Source organism: Muntiacus reevesi, unplaced genomic scaffold, assembly GCF_963930625.1.
Source record: "Muntiacus reevesi unplaced genomic scaffold, mMunRee1.1 SCAFFOLD_116, whole genome shotgun sequence".
Classification (NCBI taxonomy): Eukaryota; Metazoa; Chordata; class Mammalia; order Artiodactyla; family Cervidae; genus Muntiacus; species Muntiacus reevesi.
The window spans coordinates 59,240-70,366 of NW_027077980.1; positions in this window are offsets into that span (position 1 = coordinate 59,240).

An 11,127-nucleotide genomic window follows, 5' to 3' on the forward strand; every position below is an offset into this window, starting at 1 on the left:
TCACTATCTTGATCCCTGAAGGATACAAGAGACAGTTGTGTGAGGATTTTGGATTGTTTTCATACCAGTTAGTGTTCTGTTATCCTCCAGATCTATAATGTCAATTGTGAGGGGTTTTTTTGTCTTAATTCATGAAAGTGTTTATAGCAAATAACTTGATCTTTTCCTTTCCTGAGAAAAATCTCAAGCATCTGAGGTATAATCTTTTCTATCCTGATATCATTTCTTTATTTACTCTTCTCTGAAAAGAAGGAATTGTCCTTCCTTTTCTTCAAGAGCAACCTTCTCCAGATGTGTCCATGATCATCCCTCTTTATCTTTCTTTCTCAGTAATTATCCATGATCACTCCTTTTTAAGTTTTGCCCTCTCTAGCCTCCATGCATGCTTAAATATACCTTTGCCAGGGCTGCCAAACACCGTGCTGTGTGCCGTGCAGCTCACAGAAGCCAGTCTGAATTTTGAGCCTGCTGTGCCACTGTATTTTTATTCTTTAATCCTAGGAGCCTGGTGTAGTTGTTGTTCAGTCGCTCAGTTGTGTCCAACTCTTTGCAACACCAAGAACTGCAGCATGGCAGGCTCCTCTGTCCTCCATTACCTCCTGGGGTTTGCTCAAATTTATGTTCATTGAGTCGGTGACACTACCTAGCCATCTCATCCTCTACCACCTCCTTCTCCTTTTGGCTTCAGTCTTTCCTAGCATCAGGGTCTTTTCCAGTGAGTTGGCTTTTCGCATCAGGTGGCCAAAGTATTGGCACTTCAGCTTCAGCATCAGTGCTTCCAGTGAATATTCAGGGTTGATTTCCTTTAGGATTGGTTGATCTTCTTGCAGTCCCAGGACGCTTAAGAGCCTTCCCCAGCACCACAATTCTCAATTCTTTGACACTCAGTCTTTATGGTCCAACTCTCACATCCATACATGACCACTGGAAAAACCATAGCCTCGACTCGACGGACCTTTGTCGGCAAAGTGATGTCTCTGCTTTCTAGTATGTTGTTGAGGTTTGTCATAGCATTTCTTCCAAGGAGCAAGCATCTTTTAATTCCATGGCTGCAGTCACCATCCACAGTGATTTTGGAGCCCCCAAAAATAAAGGTCTGACACTGTTTCCACTGTTTCCCCATCTATTTCCCATGAAGTGATGGGACCAGATGCCATGATCTTAGTTTTCTGAATGCTGAGTTTCAAGCCAACTTTGTCATGCTCTTCTTTAACCCTTATCAAAAGGCTCGTTAGTTTCTCTTCACTTTCTGCCCTTAGAGTGATATCATCTTCATATCTGAGGTTATTGATATTTCTCCCAGCAGTCTTGATTCCAGCTTGTGCTTCATCCAACCCAGTGTTTCTCATGATGTACTCTGCATAGAAGTTAAATAAGCAGGGTGACAAGATACAGCTTTATTATAACTCTTTCCCAGTCAGTTGTTCAATGTCCGATTCTAACTTGCTTCTTGACCTGCATACAGGTTTCTCAGGAGGCAGGTAAGGTGGTCTGGTACTGGTGTTTCTTTAAGAATTTTCCACAGTTTGTTACGATCCACACATTCAAAGGCTTTAGCGCAGTCAATGAAGCAGAAGCAGACGTTTTTCTGGAATTCTGTTGCTTTCTCTATAATCGAACAAATGTTGGCAGTTTGCTCCCTGGTTCCTCTGCATTTTCAAAACCTAGCTTGTACATCTGAAAGTTCTAGGTTCACATTCTTTTGAAGCCTAGCTTGAAGGATTTTGAGCGTAACCTTGTTAGCATGTGAAATGAGTGCCGTTGTATGGTAGTTTGAACATTCTTTGACATTACCTTTCTTTGGGATTGGAATGAAAACTGTGACCTTTTTCAGTCTTGTTGCCACTACTGAGTTTTCCAAATTTGTTGACATATTGAGTGCAACACTTTAGCAGCATCATCCTTTAGAATTTCAAATAGCTCAACTGGGATTCCGTCACCTCCACTAGCTTTGTTGGTAGTAATGTTCCCTAAGGCCCCCTTGACTTCACGCTCCAGGATGTCTGGCTCTGGGTGAGTGACCACAGTGACTGGTGTACTGTTCTCTGTGTATTCGTGCCACCTCTTCTTGATATCTTCTCCTTCTATTAGGTGCGTACCATTTCTGTCCTTTATGGTGTCCATCCTTGCATGAAATGTTCCCTTGATGCCTCCAGTTTTCTTGAAGAGATCTCTAGTCTTTCCCATTGTGTTGTTTTCTTTGCATTGTTCACTTAAGAAGGGTTTCTTATCTCTTCTTGGTATTCTCTGGATCTCTGCACTCAGTTGAGTATATCTTTCCCTTTCTCCCTTGCCTTTCACTTCTCTCCTTTCCTCAGCTCTTTCTAATGTCTCCTCAGACAATCACTTAAGCTTCTTGCATTTCTTTTTCTTGGACTAGTTTGGTCACTGCCTCCTATACAATGTTACGAACCTCTTTCCAGTGATGAACCTCGTATATAAACTCATATAAAACATATGAATCTCTTTCAATAAACTCATATATGAACCTCTTTCAGTTTTACGAATCTGGTAGACACTTTGTCTACCAGATCTCATCTCGAATCCATTTGTCACCTCCACTGTATAATCATAAGGGATTTAATTGAGGTCGTATCTAAATGACCTAGTCGTTTTCCCTACGTTCTTCACTTTAAACCTGAATTTTGCTATTAGGAGCTCACGACCTGAGCCACAGACAGCTCCAGGTCTTCTTTTTGCTGTCTGTGTAGAGCTTTTCCATCTTCAGCTGCAAAGAACATAATCTGATTTTGGTATTGACCATCTGGTGATGTCCGTGTGTATAGCTGTCTCTTGGTTGTTGGAAAAGGGTGTTTGCTATGACCAGCGTGTTCTTTTGACAAAACTCTGTTAGCCTTTGCCCTGCTTTTGCCCTCCAAGGCAAAACTTGCCTATTATTCTGGGTGTCTCTTGGCTTCCTATTTTGTATTCCAATCCCCTGTGATGAAAAGGACATCTTTTTTTTTTTTTTTTTTTTTTTGGTGTTTGTTCTAGAAGGTGTAGTTCGAGAACTACAGCAGTTCTACTTCACAGAACTGTTCAGCTTCAGCTTCTTTGGCATTAGTGGTTGGGGCAGAGACTTAAGATAACACTGATATTAAACAGTTTGCCTTGGAAATGAACTTAGATTATTTTTTTTTCCCTGAGGTTGCACCCAAGTACTGCATTTAGAACTCTTGTTGACTATTAAGGGCTACTTCCTTTCTCCTAAGGGATTCTAGCCCACAGTAGTAGATACAACAGTCATCTGAATTAAATTCGCCCATTCTCATCCATATTAGTTCAGTGATTCCTAAGATGTTCATTCTTGCCATCTGCTTCACCACATCCGATTTGCCTTGATTCATGGACCTGCCGTTCCAGGTTCCCATGCAAAAAAGGAGCAATAGCTCTTTACAGCGTCGGACTTGACTTTAACCATCAGACACATCCACACAACTGAGCGTCATATCCGCTTTGGTCCAGCCACTTCATTCTTTCTGGAACTAACGACTGCCCTCCACTCTTCCCCAGGAGCATATTGGACACCTTTTGATTGTGGTTCTCATCTGCGGTGTCTTATTTTTCTGCCTCATGCTGTTCGTGGGGTTCTCGCAGCAGGACTGCTGGAGTGGTTTGCCGTTCCCTCCTCCAGTGGGCCACGTTTTGTCGGAACTCTTCACCAGGACCCGTCTGTCTTGGCTGGCCCTGCACGGCATGGCCCATGGCTTCACTGAGTTACACAAGCCCCTTCACCACGATGAGTCTGTGATCCATGAAGGGGTATAGTAGGAAGGACATTTACTTTTAAGCTTCAAAGATCTGATTTTGAAGTCTACTGAAACCAGTTACTGTCTTTGTGGCTGTGGGCAACTTACTACTCAGGCTGTGTTCTTTGTCTGTAAAGTAGAATGTTATACGAGGAAGACATGGCAACCCAATGCAGTATTCTTGTTGGAGAGTCAGCATGGACAGAGGAGCTTGGTGGGCTATAATCCATGGGGTCACAAAGAGTCGGACAAGACTGAGCGACTAAGGACACCACAGAATGTTATACTTACCTCACAGAGTTGTAATCGACGGAGTTTAACACACGTTACATGTCTTTCCAAGGGTTTGGTGCGTTATGGAGTTCTTAAAAGTGTAAATTATTCTTTCCTTTGCACTCTGACTTCCCTTACCATCACAGCACCGAAATTGGTTTTTAAAAAGTCATCTTGATGATCTAATTACCAAAGCTAACAGCCTTATCTCAATCATCCATGGTTGTCTTAGACCGCTTCTGAAATATACTCCATAGGAATGAAATGATCTGATTTCTTGTTTCTTGACTTTATAGTTCCTGATTCTCTTATGTCTGAAAGTTTCTTTACATTCCCTGCAGTGTCTCGATTTTGCTGTTTCCCCTAAACATAGCTGTTTCCTGTATCAGTTAGGATGCAAATAGGATTTAAAAACAGAAGAAGTGTATTAGCTCAGGTAATTGGCAAAGGCATAGGTAGGATTAGTTTAAAGGGCAGTTTGTGCATAAGCTTGGCTTTGCTCAGTCCTCAGTCCTCAGTCAGCACAGAGGTTCTGTGTTTCCGTTTCCTCTAAACTGCCCTCCCATTTGGGTTCCTGCTCAGACTGGCTTCCCCTCTAGATTGAATCCAAGTGCTTTCCATCTTTATCTGTAGTGTGGCGACCTTTGTGCTCAGGTTTATCCTTTCATAGTTGCATGTTTCTCTTTCTGCTCCAGGCACCACATTCTGACACAACCACCAAAGACGGGAGGAAGTTTGCCCTCTCATCTCTTGATGAGGCAAGTAAACCTTTTACAGAAAGCCTGTATCAGATTTCATTTTGGACTAGCATTTCAGTCTAGGAAGAAATTAGATGAATGGCTACAGGGAAGATAACCAACATTGTCAGTGACATATATTGATAATATTGTATGGAGAAGTAAGCTTAAATGAATGAGAATTTTCAGATAGTAGTGGCATTCTTAAAGCACTGCTTATCTCAAGAGCGGGTATAAGCTGTACTTAGGACTGAATCAGTCATTTAGATAGTCATGAATGACTAATTAAAATGGATTACTATATAAAATTAGTATATTTGAGTGGTATATCCCAGTTCTTTTAAGGTTGTTGTTAAGAACATTTACGCGTGCACTGTGAGGAATGGATACAGGTAGCAACTAACAGGGAATAGACCTGTGGTTCTTCTTGAAGATGAGTGGTGTTTGGAAATCTGTGGGTCTGGTAGAGACGAGATATACCAAGTGTCCTGTGATGTTTGCCAGCAAAACAAGAATTGTCCCTTCCAGAATACCAATAGTGCCCCTGTACACTGAAAAAACAAATGCTTTGGTTTTTTTCAAAGAATTCGCTGAGATTCCTCTGTATACTTATATTGCAAGTGACAGAAAACCAAATTCAGACTGGCTACACAGTAAAGGGCATGATTAGGTCTTGTCCTTGAACTTCATCTGGGGCTTCATCCAGTCTGAAATCATCAAGGACTTGGCTTAGTTTCTCTGGTCCTGCTCTGGCATTCCTCTTGTTTTGGTTTCGCTCTCAAGCGAGCTTATCTCATGGTAGCAAATTACTGTAACACTTTCAGACTTAATACTCTCATTTCATATGTAAAGTAAAATGAAGCATATCTTTTGTTATTTGGTTTTGCAAGTGTTTGTTGAATGTCATCACTGTTGAAACTTCCCTGAACACCTGCCCCTAAAAGTGGATTACTTCCTCTGTTATGTTACAACTTCACAGAACTCTGTTGCATGCCATGTTCTATGGTTATTATGCTCATATGTCTCATGCATTAACTTGCCTTAATTGTCTGTGTGTTCTTAATGTGTAGAATACTCTCTGACTAACCATTTATGGATGAATGAGAGGAAGGAAGGATATGGAAAGGGGCAGGGAATCATAAGAAGTCCCCATTCCTTCCTGTTACTGAACCCTGAATTGTGAACATTGTACTCCTACCACCAAAGTATGTGTGTAATGCTCTTGTGATTGAGAATGAATTCATTTGAAAGCTTTACTGAATTCTAGTAGTGTTCCATCATTATTTTCTCAGCAAAACTAAAACCAGTTACCATCTTTTGTTCTTTCAACAAGTATTTTTGAAAGCCTGCTATTGGCAGGTCATGTGACACAATGGTAAACAAAGTAGAGCTGTGCTTCCTGAGCTTAAATATCAGCGAGGGGCATAGACATTATTCATGTGTGCACACTCAGTCGCACACACACGTCAGGTAGCTCACAGGGTTTGAAGCAGAATAAGATAGATTCAGGGGATTAAAAAGTAACAGGATACTGTAACACTTCAGGTAGTTTGGTGAGAAAAGGCTTTTTGAGAAGCCCTTTTCTGAGTGAAGTGGATTAAGCCATGGAACTATCTGGAAGGAAATGTTCGGGTAGAGCAAGCAGCAGCTTCTAACGTGGAAATGTCCTTGGCATGTTGGAAGAGCAGCATGTGGGAGGCCGTGGCTGAAGCGGGGGTGGGGGGTGTGTGGCAGGGCAGGTCAGAGGGTAGGTGTGGGCAGGGTAGACCAAGGGGAGTTCTGAAGGTCATTTAAAGACTTGATTTTATTAGCTAGAAAGTCTGGAGAAGGCAATGGCACCCCACTCCATTACTCTTGCCTGGAAAATCCCATGGATGGAGGAGCCTGGTGGGCTGCAGTCCATGGGGTCGTGAAGAGTCAGACACGACTGAGCGACTGCTCTCTCACTTTTCACTTTTGTGCTTTGGAGAAGGAAATGGTAACCCACTCCAGTGTTCTTGCCTGGAGAATCCCAGGGATGGGGGAGCCTGGTGGGCTGCCGTCTATGGGGTTGCACAGAGTTGGACACGACTGAAGCGACTTAGCAGCAGCAGCAGCTAGCTAGAAAGTCACTCAGTCGTGTCTGACCTTTGTGACCCCATGGACTGTACCAGGTCTCCCACATTGCAGGCGGATTCTTTATCAGCTGAGCCACAGGGAAGCCTCAAGGGAACTTCCCTGGTGGCTCAGATGGTAAAAGCATCTTCTTGCAATGCAGGAGACCCGGCTTTGATCCCTGGGTGGGGAAGATCCTCTGGAGAAGGAAACAGCAACTCTCTCCAGTACTCGTGCCTGGAAAATTCTGTGGATGAAGGAGCCTCGTAGGCTACAGTCCATGGGGTCGCAAAGAGCTGGACACAGCTGAGGGGCTTCACTTTCACTTTTCACTTTCTAGCTAGAAAATTGGAGTTGATATATGTTTGGAAATCTAATTATTATTCTTAAGTTATATTATTTTAAGTACTAATTATGATTAGAAGTTCTCTCTGTGCTAAGTAACTAGCATATGATAGACTTAACACAATTTAAATGTTAAATAATTTATCTGAATAAAATGGTACTGAGATAAAAGTTGAAATTTTAAAGTTACCCTTTGAAGGAACTTTTTAAAATATTTAGGATACTTTACTTAGGTTTGTGATTATTTTCTTCAGCTCTTATGTACCCCATTACTAAAGTTTTCTGTAGTCATTAAAGAAAATTCAGGAAATACAGAAGTACAGATGACATTCATAAGCTCAGCATATGAAGAAAACCAGTTCAGTTTTCGTCTCTCCCAACCCTTCCCTCCCGCTTTCAGTACCCTCTGTCCCTCTCTTCTTCCCTCTGTCTTTCACTTTCTTCTTTGTGCCTATGACTTTTTCCCCCTGTTACAGTGTAAACATGTGTATATGTCTAATTTTTTAAAAATTAGGTTATATTCATTTCTTGGAATATTTGATAAATCTTATTTTTATTGACTGTATAATCCCATTGTAAAAATTATTTTTCTTAATTGTTTCCTGGAGTTGGTTATTTAGTTTAGGTTTTCTATTTTATCATCATGTGGGCAGTGAATGTCTTAACACATGGATTTTTTTCTCTTTGTCTTTTTCCTTAGAATGGAATGATTGGCACTGGAGTAATGTAATGGAATAAGGTTTCATCTTAGACATTGTTAAGGTTCATGATACATGTTGCCACATTGTACCGTGTCTTGTAAGCCCAATAAATGTTAACTGGTTTGAAAGTAACGGTAACTGGGTGGTGGTGGGGAGGTGAGGACCTACGGAGTTGCCAAGCTTGAGTGATAGGCTAGGTTAGCCTTTTATTTCCAAATATTTCTTTCTTTTTTATCTTTAATATATATTTCAAGGTGTATATAAAAGCACCATGGAGAACTTTACATGTTACTGCAAACACACAAACACACATGAACTTATTGCTCAGGTCAAGACGCACAGTGCTGCCGCCACCCCAGAGCTCCTGCCCTTCTGGTTCCCGGTCTCCAAGAGGAAGCTTTCAGCATTTCCCTCCAGGCCTGTTTGCTCAAGTTCGTTTTGTTTTGTTTCTGTGAAACCCTTCGTCATGTTTAAAGACGTTCCCTTCTGTACCGGTTTACTAAGAATTTTGTGTTTTGTTCTGTATATTTGAACTTAATGCTTTTTTTGTTGTTGTTGCAGCTTTTCATTACTGTATGACTTTTCTCCTTCACTATGTTAATATATTGAATTACATATTATTTAAAATCTTAAACCTAACCTGATTTCTGAGGTAAACCTAATTTGGTTTTACAGTATTACTCTTTTTATGTATTTCTGGATTCAGTTTGATATTCTGTTAATAGTTTTGTATCAGTGAGGTGGCCTATATTGTCCTTGTCAGGAATTGAAATCAGCGGTTATCTCATACTAGCCTTATAAAATGAGCTGACCCTCATTTTCTATTCTGAAAAAGTTTAAGTAGGACTGAATTGTTTCATTAAATTTCTGTGAGAATCTGGCCGAGAAGCCATCTGGGCTGGTAATTTTCTTTGTGGAAAAATTTTTAATTACTCCTTTGATTTTTAATTTTTAACCTTCTCAGATTTTCTGTTGATTATTTTGGTAGTTTTCCCCCTAAGAAGTTGTCCTTTTCATCTAAACTTTTTAAATTTACTAGCATAAAATTATTTATAATAAATATTAGTATCCGTTTAATGGTTGCAGTAAAGAATTATCTTATTGTATCTGTTATAGGCTAAAACTACCTTCTGTTTTTCCTCATTCAGTCTCCCTGGGAATTTAGTAGTCATTCAAAGGAACCAAATTTTGAATCTTGCTGATTCCTTTTCTTTTTATTACGTATTTGTTCTCTATTGCATTGATTTCTGCTCTTTATTTCCTTCCTTCTACTTTTTGGGATTTACTTTTTTGTTCTTTTGCTAACTTCTTGTAGATCACTACTTTTCAGCATTTCTCCCTTTTAAATATATGCATTTAAGGCTGAGCATTTCCCTCTAAGTACTGTTTCAGCTAGCAACATTACTCAAATTTTAATATATAGTACTTTTATAATTCACTTTAAAATGGTTTCTAATTTTCACTGGTATCTACTTTAACACTTGGATAAGTTGAATGTATTATATTTCTCGATTTCTGAACACATGGAGATTTTCTAGTTGTTTTCAAATGTCTTTTATTTCTAACAACATAAGATATGTCATCAGAGAACTCTTAACAACATAGCAATGTCATCAGAGAACAATCTCAGTGTTTCAAAGGTCTGTGATTTCAGACCTTTAACATTTGAGATCTGCACTGTGGCCCCAGTATATTATTTTTTCCCTATAGCTATTGAATGTGGTGTTCTAATATATTTACATTGGATCTTGCTGGTTAATCCCGTATTTCAAATCTTCAGGGTCATAAGTGACCTTTTGTTTGCTTGTATCAATTACACAGACAAGAGTGTATTAAAATATCCCGTTTACCACTGTAGATATTTCCCCTTGTATTCTCTCAGCTTTTGCTTTATTTATTTGAGACATTGCTAGTAGATGAACATATATATACACTGTGCTTGGTTGCTCAGTCATGTCTGACGCTTTGCAACCCTTTAGACTGTAGCCCTCCGAACTCCCCTGTCCTTGGGATTTTTTAGGCAAGAATACTGGAGTGGGTTGCCATTTCCTTCTCCAGGGGATCTTCTCGACCCAGGGATTGAACCCACATCTCCTGTGTCTCATGCGTTGCCAGCAGATTCTTCCCCTGCTGAGCCATCAGGGAAGCCTAGTAGTTGGATAGAAATGTGTAATAGTTATATCTGCTTAGTGACTTACTGTTACGAAGTATTCCACTTTTATTCTGAAAGTGCTTTTTGCATGAAGGTCTAGTTTGTCTGGGATTGATATAACAACACCAGTTTTCTTTTTATTGTTTTCTAAGGCTGATCTACACACGTGGTTTTAAAAAATCATATTCTGCTTTTATGTTATCAAAGCCTGATTGTTTCTTGTCGTATCATCTTGGGTGTTTCTAGCATTGTAACATGTAACTTGCTTCAAATGTAGGCACTAATAAGATACTGAGATAATGTCTTACTTGGTTGAATTTAAAAAGTAATGAGCATGATTTTGAATAAGTACTGAAGTTGTTTTAGGTTTCTCTTATTTTAAACGTTAAAAAATGTAGTTTTGTCAGGAAGAGACTTAAAGATTTATATTCTTGAGCAGATATTACCGGCGTGCAGTATACATATCAAAACCTGCAAGAGAAAATGAAATGAAAATAAATATGCTGTCCCTGTCTCTTCCCTGGTGGCTTAGACGGAAGAGAACCTGCCTGCAATGCAGGAGACCCTGCTTCAGTTCCTGGGTTGGGAAGACACCCTGGAAAAGGAATGGCAACCCACTCCAGTATTCTTGTCTGGAGAATTTCCTGCACAGAGGAGTCTGGTGGGCTATAGTCCATGGGGGTCACAGAATCAGACACAACTGAACGACTCACACTTTGACTTTTCATCCCTGTCTCTTAGTTACACATGTCCCCTCCACAGAAGCAATCACTGTGTGATTAACACAGGTAACAGTGTAATCACTGTGACCAGTTTCTTGATTAGCTTTTCACACTGTAGTCCACAGAAACCCAAATTTTGCAAATTCAGCTTGTTAGGTGGGCAAATATATACACTACTGTGGTAAACTCTAATTTGTGTCTTCATCACAAGGTAGCATTCTAGAACATGCATTTTAAATCATAATGATAACTCTCATTCAAGCTCCAGAACAGTTTTTTTTTTACTTCAAAAGTTACAAAGCAGATACTGGAAGAGGATAAACAGCTTTCTGCTTCAGTCTGATTAGCCAGTCC